General features: G+C 42.0%; 1 pseudogene; it reads left to right on the top strand.

The window, feature by feature from the left end:
• The first annotated feature begins 9710 nt into the window (after window positions 1-9710).
• On the top strand, window positions 9711-10708 carry LOC147799439 (uncharacterized; annotated as a pseudogene).
• The last annotated feature ends 5448 nt before the right edge of the window (window positions 10709-16156 follow it).

Below are 16156 nucleotides of genomic sequence, written 5' to 3' on the forward strand. Positions count from 1 at the left end.
GCATTCTCCTCTTGTACATCACTTATGGTGTCGTGTATAAGCAAATTAGTTGAGCAAAAAATACTGATCTTTCCAAAGCTGACATTTCACAATTAATAATTTTGTAGTTTTAAAAATCCAGTGGTTCCCTAACTTCCCTTGCCCTAAAAAGAAATCACTCCATGACTTGTAAACTTTGGATATTGGTGAAAATAAAAAAAAATCAGCATTCAATTTCCAGTCGAAAGTAACCCATTTTTGTCTATGAAGCAGGGGTTTAGAATATGTGCAGACTTATAAGGCGGGCGTTTTAAGGCGGGCATAAGTTTTTTTTTTTTATTTTGTCTATTTTGTGTCTTTACTGGTTCACTTTGCTAGTTCATTATCCTCCCCCCAAAAAGAGAGTATATTTGGTTTAATTTGATCTCGTGCTACTTTCTGAGATTTCTTTGAAAAATACCAAGAATGTCAAAATTATGCTTATACATACATACGTTCAATTCAGAAATAAAACTCAATGCGTAAAAACTGATGGGAAAATGACAGACATTAAAAAGAGAATCCTTGGGGAAATCTCAAGCTTTCACGTCCTTATCATTTGAAATTTAATTACTAATGACTTTGCAACGAAAGTCGAGAATGTTTGTGACAGGAAAGGAGTGCCCAAAGTTGAAAAGGTGCCCTTGTTTCAACGCATGTTCAGTACAACGCCTCAAAACTGAATCTCTTTACTCCGTCTTTATTTCTGTTACCAGGTTAGGGGTTGTGAGATGAAAAAGATGAAGATTTTCTTTGGACCTTTTTGTTTTACAGTAACTGTGCTCAATGATTTCAAATGGCATGTCAGTGAGAGAAGGTCAAAAGCGCCATCTATATTCCAAAAATCACAAGTATATATGAAAAAGTGGGGGGGCTCAAAGCTGATGTAATTATGAGAAAATTTGATGTAGATTGTTCAAAAAAGAGAAAATTCATAAATCATAGCACTTTTTAGTATAAAATACTTATAATCAGGAAATCAAGGACCGGTAACATTTGGCATCAGCTAAGGCTGGATCGATTTTATCAAACAGGTTTACACTGAGGGTTATTCGACTCTCAATTAATCATGAGGTGCTTACGATAGTCCGACCTTCCATATACAGCCATACATTGAAAGGCAAAATGTCACGTGGACGCTCCCTAATTAAGTTGTGTTTGAAATGCAAAAAGTGATATTAAAAACTTCATAATCAAGCTTGCACATGAATTACCCTGCGAGGCAGTACGATTTTTTTTTCACACAGTGGCTGGAGTGGACTATTCCGTTGAGTCTGTTTCATTTTTCAGGGTTGCAGAGCCCCGAGTCCGTCCTAAAGGTATATTAATGCTTCAGTGGTTGTCCCCTAGCCTCTACAGCTCTTACAAACCACCAAAAGTACATTACAGTACCGTGGGGGGGTCGATTTCCCAAACTATCCCGATTTGAAAGGGGGGGCGCCTCCCCACGCGCCAGCCAAGCCATACCACCACCACAACACCCCCCAACCAAAATAACACTTCAAAGACAGCTGAAAGAGGCCTCTGACAAGTTCCAGACAGCTGTCACTGATAAAAAACATTCCACTGCCTGCCCCAGGCACCGTTTTGTAAACAACCCTTGAAATTGTACACAAGGGACCACTTAGCAGTCCTATGGGAATTGGCTTGAGGCTGGCTTAAGGCCGGCTGGATTTTTTTCATTTTTTTTCTGGCTAGGGGAGGCCCTAGCTGTAAAGTGACTAAACCAGGCTGTTCAGCATGTACAGGGGTAGGATATGATAAATAGTCGTTGCATTTTGACGAAAAAAAAAATTAAACGTTAATTAGCTCCAATGGACTCGCCAAAAGAGGCCGCTTCCTCTACCGAGGGATTATTATAATGCAATGTAGAAAGCAAGGGATTTGAGCATTAGCCAGAAAGTTTTAATGCCATATAATAATATTTATAAGCAATTGTTTATTTTCGAAAGAACCAAACTCATCTATACTTAACTGTGTCAACGCTTTGTTCCGACATTATCATGGGTAACTATTAGAGGCATGGCAGACACAATAGGAGGGCGCTGTTTGAAGTGGGTAAATTTGGAGCAATCACAAAAGATTTTACCCAAACCAAATAGCGCCCTCCTATTGTGCCCGCCATGCTTCTAAAAGGCCTATATCGACATGTTTAGCCAACAGTAAACATAACAGTCGTGGGAAGAAAGCCGGGAGCGGTTGCGCTCGTAGACCGACTGGTGCCTTTTGGGTTATGAGCGCGGTGGGTTTATTTTTGTGCGCGTAGTTTTTTCCTAGGAGGGTTAGGGGTGATTATGATAAAAAATGGGCGTTTTTCGTAGGAAGGTTGGGGGCAAATATCACAAATGGGGTGGACAAATCCTAACATAACCCAACATACAACAAAATTGCCTTTTCTGCCAGTTGCACAGTACCTCAGTTAGAAGAGCACTCGACATGCACGTAGGAAGGCAAGGGCTCGAGTCTACATGTATATGCAGTTAAAGTTTTTCCCGAGGCGCGGAATTAATTGGTTGGTTTTATAATAAGAAAGTAAAGCAAGAAACTTACCCTCAAACTTAAGTTTCTAAGTGTCCACTAACTTGATTGAGCTTGCAGTTAACTACGCCCATATATAAAAATTGCCCCTGACCGTCCTAGGAAAAAAATACGCAGGCTGCATAGCCACCCTAGAGCGGTTCTCGGGTCTGTCTGTGACAGGTCTTTGTACTACCAAACTCCAGAGTTTTCGTTCTCGTGGTAGTCGCATTGGAATTTAATAAAAGGTAGGGCATCATGATTTGTTTTAATTTGTTGAGATTTATAAAAAGATTTAACTCTGCATATCACAGATTATTTTGTTTTTTCATGATGTGTGCTGACTTGTTTTTTGGGGGGTTTTTTTTGGTTTTTTTTTGAGATCAAACATGACTTAGGACTGACAAGCGTAGCGAAACAATCAGTGGACTGGGGCAAGTTTGTCTAGATGTGCCTGGTTCCCCAACATCACGAGCACATACTAGCGCGTAGTCAGTTTTCTTAGTTCGTCTCCAGACGTCGTGCAGTCAGCAGTGTTGAGTCGAGACGGATGTTTCCGTAGTCAGCCTCTCAAGCAATTGTGCAGGAGAGTCAGGGGCAATTATCATAAAATGGGCGTGGTAAACGGGCAGGCTCGATCAATTTAGTGGACACTTAAAAACCGAAGTGCTAAGGTACATGTCAGGCTTTACTTTCCTAGTATACCAAGAAAAATATTACTACATAGACTCAAACCCTCGGATTGTTGGTTCTAAGTATAACGCTCTTCTAACAGAGCTAACATAGAAGTTTGCCAGTAAAGCAATTTTGCTGTGTTTTATACTTAGAAGTTTGTATTCCTCATTTATGATAATTGCCCCAACCTTCCCACAAAAAAGGCATACACAATGGTTCAGATACGCCCATTTCAGTATAATTACCCCTAACCTGTATAGAAAAAAAAAACGCGAGCAGCTCTACCGAGTGCCAAATGGTGAGACGTTTAGAGTACTTGTTAGCAAGCTAGTTCACTTATCTTAAAGTGGGAGTGAGCTGGGATGTGAGTTGAGCAGTAGTTGCTGGGAGACGCATTGGCTGGGTGGTTTGTGCAGCAGTGTTCCCGGTGTGGGAATTGGGTTGCTGCAGGGAAACCTGTTGGCCTTGTTGCTAGTAGTCACAGAGGTTTACTCGGAGCTCCGTACCTGTAAGCCGAGGCCTACTTGTCTTGGGTTTGCTATGCATCTTGAATTATGTAGGTATTAAATTGGATCAGTGTGTCCAGTTGCATGGTTTGTTGCTGTTGATCATACTGGATGCCAAAGTGAGGTTTTGTTGCCACTGTGGGTTGCTGGCCATAATCTTTATTTCAAAAGGGAAGTGGGAGGCCAACCTCTCCTTGAGAAGCACCACGAGGCGCTGTTTCCGATTTGTACTGTTTTCTATGGGCGCTTACCTTATTTAGTGTGGTGCAACCTAAAATGTCTTCCCTACAGGTGCATTCCGCCAAATGGTTGGATTTTTGCGCGCGAGCTTATTAATATATTGTCATCCCACAGGAAATTTTGTACAATAACACATGCCTTAATCAGGAGGGACCATAGAAATATTTCTATAAATCCCGAAATCGGGACTGGAAGTTTCCAGTTCGGGGTATTTCTTTCACAAAAGGCCCCAAATTGTGGGCCCATTTTGGATAGAGGCGGGCGGCTACATTCAGAGCTGAGCACATAGTTTTACTGCAATTGGGGGGTTTCTTCGGGGAAATGCGATTAAAAAGAATTCACGTGGCTAACCCCGGTAAAGTTGAAACGAAAAGTGCTGTTCTTGCCATAATTGAATTTCTAGTGAAAAAAGGGAGACTAACCTCTTCCCAAAAGTCAACAGGTGGCGCTATTTCGGTCTGATTTTCAGCTGTTTTCTATTGGCACGTAATGGTGTTCTGCAACCACAGACTTATAAACACATTTCAGCCCATAACTGTGCAAAGCTCATTGATGTGTTTTGTCAATATGAAGGACCCATTTGAGAACAGAAAAAACGTACGGTGGCCATCGTGCCGTTTTCGCGCAAAGCAGCTAGGGAACTATGGAATGGCCAATACTTGAAATTGATTTTTATAAACTTTTGAGAAATGACAGGTACAATTTGGCAGTATTCTATTTGAGTTAGAGAAGGGATCCACTTGACTATGTAACGGTGACTTTTTGTGGTGCCATTTTTGTAACTCCAAACTCCGATATTAAACTTATTGACAATAAGGCACAGATTAATTAAATGACAACATTATGTTTTAGTCAGCCTGACCAAAATTAAATCTAATGTGGGTTACCGTGGGGGGACAGGATGGCCCAGGCGTCTTTCCAGGCGACAATGGGGTAAAACCAAAAGCTAATACTGATTTGACATCCGTTGCAATCTCGATGTTGTTTTCTGTTCTGGAAATTCTAGCAACTAGGGATTGTTCCTTTCTTTCCAGTCGTTTTCAATATTTTCCTGCTTGTATTTTTCGTGCAGACCTGTCTGACTAGAGTAAGTGATGGATCAACCATTCACAAGCAGCAGAGTGGCAGATGCAACGCATTTGTTGCAACTTTGGGGTAACCAAAGAAGATTATGGGACGTATCTTTTGTGGGAATTTCTCTCGAAAATGTCAAATTACTCTGCAGTAGGAAGCGAACGAAATCTGTTGTTATAACAAATGAAAATATATTTCCATCAATAAAATAGGAAGGCGAGTGCCGCCCGACTGTGCCACCCCTGGATCTCTTACTATTGAATCAACAATAATAAACATTATACGCCGGACAGCTTTTATACTGAGATCACTGAGAAGAAATGGACCCAACACGGTCGGGATCGGTTTCACTGTCGAAATTTTGGAAATTAATGAAAATAAACATCAATCCTTTAGCTCATTGTATTCAAACCTGAAAATTGCCTTGTGGGTTCTACGCCAGGGACACGAAAAAATGTGCTGAGGGAAAAATGCAAAAGTTATGCGGTGTTGACCAAGCATTCAGGCGCACGGACTCCTGAAATTCGCTAGGAATCGCAGTTACCGGCTTCCATATAGGACTCTTCTGGGATCTCGGGGTTCCCGGCCCACCGCACTTCCTCCCTGCCCATCCATTTAACCCCCAAAAGGGTTCGAGCGACCATGCAAGGGAGGAAACGAGACAGGCCCCTAAGCCCTGGCCGCCGAGTGGGCCATAACGTCTCGAACCTGTACTAAGGCGCTCACCTGGACTTCGCGGAGAGTGCCAGCCGCAGAGCTTACCCGTTAGGCTAAGGTACTGCTGGTATTTGAAGGGGGTGAATTGGTGTGTCTTATAGCTACTGGCGGACAGCAAACTTCAAGAAAATAAAAAAATCACACTGGGATTCGAACCCACCGTCTAACGAACTGACAACCGCGAGCTTAACCACTCGGCCATCTCTGAGATACTGCTTTTTGTTGTTCTTATTAATTAAGGAGATAACAAAGTCATTCAACTTAATGCACAGAATGTTACTGTGTAAATACTGAGTGATTAAACGTTATCCGCCCTGAGCCGAAGTGCACCCTCACCGGCGAAAGAAAGACGGATGGCATTAAGTTTTCCAACCGGGTTCTAGCACGTGTTCGGCGTGCACACGAAGACCACACTTTCTAAAATAAAATCGTTGCGCGCACTCAGCGTGCTCCGCGTCAAACGCCTCTAAACGTGTGCACCTGTGGTTGTATTACACCAAATACGCGCCCATAGAAAACAGTGCAAAATCGGACCGAAATAGAGCTGCCTGTTGACTCTCGTGAAGAGGTTGACCTCGGTTTTTAACTGGAAATTCAAGATTATGGCCAGAAGATCACTTTTCGTTTCAATTTCATGCGGGTTAGCCATTAAAATGTTTTTTTATTCGCCTTTCAAGCCCCAAAACAGCAGTAAAACTAGGTGCTCATTTCTGATTCTGGCAGCCCGCCTCTATCTAAAATAGACCCGCAATTTGGGTTTTTTTGTGAAAGACATACCCCGAACCGCGAATATTTCTATGATACCTCCTGGTTATGGCATGTCTTACTGTAAAAACCCCGTGGATCACCAAATATTAACCCTAACCCTCCTCAATCCTCCAACAGGTGAAGGATTGAGGAAGGTTAGGGTTAATGAACTCGTGCGCAGAGATACAACCATTTAGTGGAATGCACCTTTATCTGGTGCGTGAGTACCAAAGGAATGTCAATTTCATTTCAAAACACGACCTCTTTTGTTCCTGCTGGATAATAGTGCATTTGATTGGATTTATTCAATATTTCGGCAAAATATTATTACAAAAAATAAAGAAGGGAGAAGCAAGCTCAAATATTTCCCAAAGTGGAAAAAGTAGGGATAACGCCAACTTATTTCCATTGGGGTCCCAACTGATGAGAAAATTAACCTGAATGAGTACAGAAAATAGATCAAAAAATCCATCCAAAAATTATGAAAGCCATCAGAAATACAAAAACCACGAAGCGAAAATACACTTTCACACAAACAATGGTCGTCAATATTAAATGCTCTCCCTGACAGCTTCTCTTAAATGAACCCGAATCAACATGAGCAAGTCCCCAGACCACGTCTATCCGGTTCATGAGTAACTTTGTCATACACGCGGATGCGTCACGATTTGCAGGCTCCCATTCGACGATAGGGGCCTAGTTGAAATTGCGCGTTAACTTCCAGTTCCATGGTAACAGCGAGCAATGCATGTAAGCCCATGTGCAGTGCATGTTCCGTGGGCCCAGTTTAAACTGAAGTGACGTCCCATTTTATATACGTGTCTGTCTTTGTGTCCCAACTCTTTGACAGTGCTGTGTGAAAGACACGCCATTTTTGGCCGAGGGGGTGGGAGTTTCTCTCGTTTCCGTTAACTAGCATGAAATGACAGCCTAATCCAATAGTTCTGCAAAATAACGTGCTGTGTGGTGGATCTGATGTGTGGTATATAGCTCTCCGGATACATTGTCCTGTAGAGAGATTCTTTTTGCAGCAAATTCCTTCTCTGTAAAGATGCGGTTGAACTAGCTAATTTCCTGTCATATTATAATTCGTTTCGAACAGTGTAGACCTTCATTTGTGGTATTATCAGTTGTGTGAAATATTGATGTGAATACATTCAGTGTGTTTCTTCGTATAAATTCTTGAATTTTCCTGTTAGTCTCTTTTCTACAGACCAATGTGACCCATGAAAATCGTAAAAAAATGGGGAGAGATTCAAGTTTGTTTGTTTTTTTTAATAAAAATATGAACACCTCAAGTGGAACTCCCTTCTGCTGGCGGGGGGTGTCCCTACCCCCAGCCTATACCCCCTTGAAGTAAATACAAGCAAATAAACCAATAATACGCCCCTCCCTCCCTAGAGAACTTTACATATAGCCAAAATGACAAGATTTAGTCCTTCGTCTTCGAAGTACAACTTTGTCATCGTGTCAAGTTTGATGTTTGTCCAACCAGGAGGATGGAGAACTCTCATGTCACGAGGACAACAAAAGGAGCGTGGAGTCATGCTACCAAGTACATTTTTAAAAATAATATTCAGCGCAGTATTTTTAAGGTGTTAAAATACAACTCATTTGAGGCCTCTACTGCGTTTGAACTTGTTTTCCAGCATTACGCTCACCGACAAAATGCTGGCCTTAATCGGCCGGAAAGGGGACCTGGAGCGGACAGGCCTTGCGTATCGCCACAGAAGTGGCCGAGGAGGCCGGTTTGCTCATGGCCGGAAACATCAGCAACACCGGCGTACTCGATACCGACGATCCCGCCTGCATATCAGAAATTGACACCATGTTCAAGGTAAGGATGTTAACCCCTAGAGAAATCCAAAGCCATACCAGGTACCATATTATATAACAGAGCGCATCTGCTATCAGGAATAAAACAAACTTTGATCGTATAGCAAGCAGGATGTTATATCAATAGGGCCCTTATTGAAAGGGATCCGTTGTTAACACTAGACTTGAAAAGAACTACATTAAAGTGGTTCTATTTATGACATATCACTTGCACACACCGGCAATCCTTTTCCTTCCAAATTTCCATCAAATAAGGAAACTGTTTTCAGAGAGTTTCCAAACAAAACTGTAAAATCGAGATAAAATACCGAAATTGGCAACAAAATCCCTCTTGTCACTCCGGTGAGGTGAACCATTAGAAATTAATTTTCTCCGAAAAACTCGTCTCACATTCCGCATGATCTTATTGCAAGTCGTTCACGTGAGACTACTCCAATTTGAAGATGCGATTTTGATTCTTCTCTGCATACAGGAGCAGATAGAATGGGCGGTGCAGGCGGGAGCTAATTACATCGTTGGCGAGACCCACAACACTCTCGGAGATTCTAGGGGCTATGATTGTAATCAAAGCAATCAAGAAATATGGTCCAGGTATACCTTCTGTTTCAATCTAATGAACTGATGCAGGTCGGTATACCAAGTAATTGCAAGGCAATTTCAATGGATCCAACTGATGCGGAATGGTACCCCCGAGTAATAAGTGGGAAAAATAACTATAGGTTTGGACTGAATCAACAATGGTATACATAACTGATACCAGCGTGGGTACGGTTCGAATCGTCTGAGTGAGACAGGGGCTCTTCACAGCCTTGCTTGTGCAGTCGTCTCATAAAATAGGTTTTCGCGGCCAATTTCGGAAAATGAGTACATGAATTAGTTATATTAGCATTCGTTTTCGAACGTAATACAACGAAGATTTGAATCCCGTTTTTATTTAACAAATGAAAATTCTATCTCATAAAGCTGTGTAAAGTCAGCGTTCAATTTCGTGATACTGCGGTGGTTTAATATGCTGACGTTCATTTTTGCGCGAAATCGAATGCACATCAATCAACAATCCTGCATTCACCTTAATTTGAACTCAGCCTATTTCATAAAATATCTAGGCGATTTCGCGCGGGAAGCGTTACTTATTTTATGCCTGGTAACGAATTGGAATTCGTTTGTGTGGTAACAGAAGTTTGCATTTTAATATTTGAATATTTAAATTTGAATATTCATGACTAAAATAAACCATTCATGCAGCCTTTGGAAACATACTGACTATAATTGTACGAATCCTACATAAACACTGACGCTGAGGGAACCTTCTTAATTCCTTCCTCTGCCAGAATCGCATCATCATCCAGCGAGGTGAGAGTTTATACATGCTTTCTTGCAATGGCTGAACGAAGGAGATACAGAAAAATCTCAGACTTTGACTGGAATCGCCTCATTGATGCCTGTGAGGATGTCAACGCTGACTATCTCCAGGTACCAAATACATTGGGCATCAAACACTCAACAACCAGATCAATTGTTGCTGTATATCTTAGAGATGGTCGTTGTAATAAGCTGCCACTAGGAGGACCCCAAAACCAGAAGATTGACGAAGACATGAAAGATGTCCTTCTGCGTTATATACATGATAGCCCCTCCTAACTTTACAACTCAATGATCAATTGCGAGCCAATCTTCCCGATAAGCCCTTCGTGATCACCAGTACCATCACCAGACCTCTAGATGGTAAATGTAAATCGTGAGCTAACGGAAAATGTTCCCCAACAAAGAAATTCGCCGCGGGTATTATGAACGAGTTAGATTTGCAAAATGGTCTCTACAGGTCGATGTGCTTGAACACAATGTGTTCATCGATGAGACTGGGTATAGCATATGGACCCGTCGGTCTCAGGACCGTGCTCGTGGAAAGCCAGCAAGACAAATCGTTCAAGGCCGGAGATGCAAGCAAGTCAATGTCACGTTTTCCATTTCTGTAGGACTGGTTGTTCACAGAATGTCTTCGGATACTGTGACGAGAGAAACATAAGAGGAGTTATGCTATTCCCTGCAGATGAACAGATATGTCTGATACAACGCTCGGCCTCATCCGCGCCGAACTACCCCCCTCACGCCGACATCTTTACCATCAAGCTGTTACCCCATATTCACCACTTTTGAATCTGACATAAATGGCACACTCAGCTTTCAAGGCAGGAGTGAAGCGCACACTGGGCCTACCTGAATGGAAGGACAGATTCGGAGACGAAGCCGCCAGAGTCCAAGCTGGTGTAAACTTGCACGTATGGAGATCTCCCCGTCTCCAGGAAGTGGCTGCACTAAACATTGGAGAGGTCGCACCTGAAAAGTGTACAGCCTGTTACAACCATGCTCAGACATAATGTCCCTCGATGCCTTTCCAGACAAATCATTGATGGATGAAAATGATGCAAGGAGAAAGAACTTTAATAAATACAAAAGAACCCAAAAAGTCCCAAAATGCCTTTGCAAGTACCACGACAAGTTACACTTCCCTAACATCACCACAAAAATCTTTTCTTTTGATCAGATTTTTCCTTGTTACATTTCACTCGTGTAAACTGTCACAAATGCCTTGATTTATGCTTACAATAACCCTGATAACAATTCGTAAGCAAAGTAACGACTCGGTTAACCGCATTATTTCTATTTATAGTGATGGATCACACTTCATGCCTAACACTGTATTGGCCATTTGAAGTGAAAGAATTTTCGAAGAAGATTTTCGCCTTGAAAATAATTGTCGGACCTATTTTTGCGCAGCATCAGTTTAGTTGATTCAGTCTTCAAAGCGATCAACGCATCCGAAATGAATTGTTAACATCACAAATATTGTCATTGATAAAAAATAATCAGCATTACGTAATCACGACTTGAACCACTTAATGTTTGTCCTGAAGTTAAACTAGCCGGATCAAAACATAAATGAAGTTGTTATGGTATTCTTTCATTTGGACCATTTAACACACGTGTGGATACATACAACGAAAGCTATCCCATTATAAGCAAACGAATACAATAGCACCTGCCAGTGTTGCACCAGTTCGGTAAAATGTTAGTGCTTGACTCGATCAGGCACATAATTATACATATTCAGTTAACGTGAGACTCAAATCCTTTTGATCATGCATAGGGCCTAATGTGGGCAAGTGGAATAGCGTTTGACACCTCCGTCGTACGAAATGCAGTTATCAGGCATGTTGGCATTCTTTTTGTCTTACTTCTTCACCGATTATATGCCGACTCTTAAGCAACTCTTGACCTTCGGAAATTTGAAAAGCAGGGGGGTCACCATGTACACTACAGACAGGGTGATGTGTATCTATTATATGTAATATTCGTGCCGAATCTTACATCAGAATAGGTGTTTATGGCTTTTCAAAAATTCCTTAGTTTATGAGTACCGGGAATTTTTTACGCACGTGTGGTAAGGAAATACATGTACGCTGATGTTTAACCCTCAAAGACCAAGGTGGCGTGAACATTATAGTCCTTGGGAAGAGCGAAAATTCTTCACACTCAACTTAATGTTTTTGCTCACCAGAAAAAAAGTGGTATGGGGTGATTCAATAGCCTGTCCCCCACCTCAAAGCGTATGGAGGGGGTGTAAATACCCCCATCCCCGGGATTTACACCCATTCTCACACAGCCGGGGGTAATTCGTCCCTTAAGAGCTCGACTGTCCCATGTCCGATTTCTTATAGAACTCAGTCTAAATCAAAGTTACAATTTTGTTGTTACGGCCTGTGAAAGTTCAAGACCACCGTGACGCGCGCATTAAGCATGTCAGTAAAGTTGATATTTTTGACTGACCTGTCTCGGAAAACCAGTCGCTATGCAAGAGTAGGATCAGATCAGATTTTCACACATATGGTGACAAAATGACAGAAAAGTAGTACACAAAAGACCTCGGAAGTTCTCGGAGCGTATACCACCAAAGGGAGCAAAAAATCGAGGGAATCAATTTTGCCGCAGCACTTCAAGGGTGAGGACGGATTGTTCCTCCAGCTACGATGTATGAGAATGGACACTGCTTATAGCCCCAGCCAAAGGAGAGGGACATCATTGGCATTCAATTCCTGGTAATTTAGATAATTTGATATACATTATCGTAAGGAAATCGCTGTGCTGGATCAATTAACTTTAAACCTGCAATAAGGAAGCCAAATTTCATGTAATTTACTGCTTATTTATTTTCTTTAACTGTCAGACAGTTATTCGTCATCAACCCCGTTGACTGTCTTTTTTTTCTTATAACGCCCTTGATGCACCCGAATGAAAAGTGTACATCTGTAACATTTGTACGATTTTTCCTTGAAGCTCTCGACATCTACGGTAGATCACTGTATTGTTTATGTTCAATTATTATTTTGTAAGAAAACCAGCCTAATACAAAATTATAGGCATTTCCATCCGGAGACGATAATCTTGAAAAGTGCACAACGTACAGTTTACGCATGTGCATAAGTTCAGGTTCTGTTTGTTTGCTGCACACTGTCCACTGAACTACAGCATCCTAACAAAACATGATCAGTCGTGCGTAAAGAACTATGTACCCATGCTTTTTGTACCTTTTTGTACCTTATTGTACCCGTACACTTCCGTAGTGGTCCATTCAAAGAAAAGTTTGTCAAATACTGCTCACTTGATCTTCAAACCATATTGTAGCAGCTGTGAGGCAAGCCAGTGCAGCCAAATCATTTCCTCTTACAAGATGATTCTATAGGGTGTCCACATAAAAAGTATACCGAGATAAAAATTACTGTAATAGCAAAACTACTCTATATATGGGAAAGAGAAATATATCTCTAGAAAGGGCAGAATGCCCTCTTTGCAATGGTATACAGCTTGTGATGTTATTGACACAGATGAATGAATAAACTAGACCGGTGTTAAAGGGTACTGAAATAGGCACTGTGACAAGTTTGCATATGTGAGTAACAAGGCTAGACCATGCGAGTGTGCACAATACCCAATGCCTTTGCTTTAAGAACCGTCAGAAGTTGCATATTGATAACAAAAGTCAGCAATTTCTTTTAATGGTGTTACGTACTTACGAACCAAATTTTCACTACACCCTCAGCTAGTGTTCAGGAGTTAACGTGCAAGAATAGTGGAAGAAGTCAATAATCTCCGTCAAGACATTGAAATGATCAACCGAGCAGTAACGCACATGTTACGAAGATGTCATATGTGCGTTGACAGGAATGGTAGCCATGTGGAGGACTTAGCACATTAAACTGATGAGGTAAGTAGCGAAAACAAAGCAGATAAGATTGATTTAGGTACATTCCTTGTTTTCAAGAATGCGTTCTGAACGTTTTAAGCAAACTTACGAAAAAGAAATCTTTCATATTGCTGTTACCTACACCGGTGTAAACGTTAACGATCATGGAATGTTTCCTACAATTACAAGACGGAACCCAGAGCTTTATCCTATCTTAGCAGCTTCAGAATCAATCATATTTTTTCAGTGGTCTTGCCATATCAAATAATTTTGCCATTAAGAGTTGCAGTAAGAGTTCTTTGTGGGAGCTTACGGTCGATTAAGGGTGGATTGCTACCTTGCAGCGCAAGTTGTGAGTGGTGTATTAGCCCTGAGATAGCCTTATTGACTTATTCAGGTCCCGGTGGCACTGGATGCACACGGGTTATTGTGGGGCTCATTGTTCTGGACAAGGTCTAGTCACACAGTCTTCCCTTTGAGAGCGCCCGTATTGGTTAAGTGTGATTGAAGGATTGTTGATGAATGAACCAGCCACTTTGATATTTGCATATAAGTCAGGTGTCCAGGCAAAGTTTTTATTTCAAGTCAGGTCTGTCTGGGTTATACTTCGGTCCCAACGCACTCGTCCCTAGCTGCTCAGGGACTCTCCGGTACGTGCCGTCCGATGCGCCGCGCCTCGAGGAGGGCGCCCTCGCCTTCGTCGGAGGGGCGCTGCGTCACAGTATTAACGGAGAGATCATAAATATCTAATTTTTGCCTCCAAAATATGTTTCGCCCCGTAAAACCTCATTCAGGATCCTTCTTTTGCTCCCACTTGGAAGATCGGAAAGAATGGGAGATTCAGGCAATGTTATTTGAATGACAAGCGGACCCATCAAATGTATACACAATGCTACATGTAATTTTTATTGGAACAGCGCAAACATTTTTCTTACCGGAAAATTGCTGCAGAATGATCCTTGCAAATGGCCTACAGAATACGAATCTCCAGCCTGAATACAGCCCCGTACTGCCTCTCTGAAGCCAGCCAAGATATCAGTCATCCTGTACAAACAATGCTAAGCGATCGGTAGGTACATCACTGGTGCCCAGAGCACCTTGGTTCTTGACAAACACAGCATACAACACATGCTCGTCTGCATGGAGGCCCGATGATGCCACTAGATCAGGTCCCGCTGGTCCAAAGTGAGCTGCTTGCAGCAAACTATATCCGATCCATGGTGTATGCATCGAGATTTGGGCCTGTTTGACAAACTCTATAAATCTTGGATACATATTGAGCAGCATTTAGATCCTCTTTCTTGCAGGCAATGAAATATGTGAATCCATAGTATTCAAACGCAGGAACATATTCAATTAACCCACCAAGCCCCTCAACGACACACGCACCACTCGGGACTAGCCACAATAACCACCCAACGTACGAGGGTCTTACTGTGCCTGTATGGCCGCTCAGTTGCTCTGCTCAAACCACAGTTCAGGGTTTTTGAAGCAGGATGGAACCCAATACAAGGTTCCCGTGTAACGCGTTCCCGTTGCGCCTTGTAAAGCCTTCGCGCTGCTGTGACCATTCCCGCGTACGCACCCATGTGACCAAGCAGTGACTTTCGCTGCCCTATCGTACTACGTACAAGGGGGAGCCTGTGCGCCGCTCTTGCTTGACACACAGTTTTGCGCGCCTAACATCTGACTCTGTTACTGGGCAGAGCGCCATCTATAATTTCCGCTGTGTGCTATGCCTAGCACCCTCAATAGCGTCACAATACTACACTGTTTGGCTCCTTTCTTGGCGAGGGGATGACCCCCTTTCCTCTCAGATTCACCCTCACTTTTATTTTTTAATTTATTTTGTTTATTTAGTCATTTATATGTACTTGGTCAATTAAGGTCTATACGGTGTCAAGTTTTCTTATACGATCACATTAGCTAATCGTTCATGTTTGGTTGCAAGGAGATTTCAGGGGTATAACCTCTCGCTGTAATACAGGAGAAGGGGTTTTCTCAACTTTTTGACCTATGCCGGATGTAACATTCACAAACAGACACATAAAAAATAGGGAGTATTTCTGCACCGAAAATTAACCTGTATTCCTTCTTCCAGACGGGAACGTTGCCACACCTGAAACGGTCAGTTTTAAGTGGTTGGTGATCGGCTCGCTTGAGGCATATACATATGCCATAACCGTTCGCCCGAAAAGAACTTAAGTAAAATTAACTGTTGGTAATTTTTAGTTTTTCAAAAATTGCCATTTTTTAAAATTAATAATGAATGGGACAAAAAATGCTTGGCCAAGTAATGGAGAATTGGTTATATCGTAATGTCCCCAGCCTGCAATCGCTCATTGCGTTCTTCGCCAACTTAAACATAGCACGAGCCGCACCAATATGCAATTTTGAAACTATTTCAAGTGATTTGACATCACCTTTGTTAGGGCAAAGGTACTGCGAGGCACTAGCAATAGGCGTGCTTTTGGGACGAAAAACAATATAAACGTCCAAATTCAGCATTTCTCTTATTATTTTGGACAACAAATTATTTTGTCTCATGACTGATAAATACTTAAAATGTAACTAATGGAAATAC

This window comes from Acanthaster planci, linkage group LG04 (genome assembly GCF_054643075.1).
Source record: "Acanthaster planci isolate LZ-2023a linkage group LG04, COTS_SCS, whole genome shotgun sequence".
NCBI classification, from domain to species: domain Eukaryota; kingdom Metazoa; phylum Echinodermata; class Asteroidea; order Valvatida; family Acanthasteridae; genus Acanthaster; species Acanthaster planci.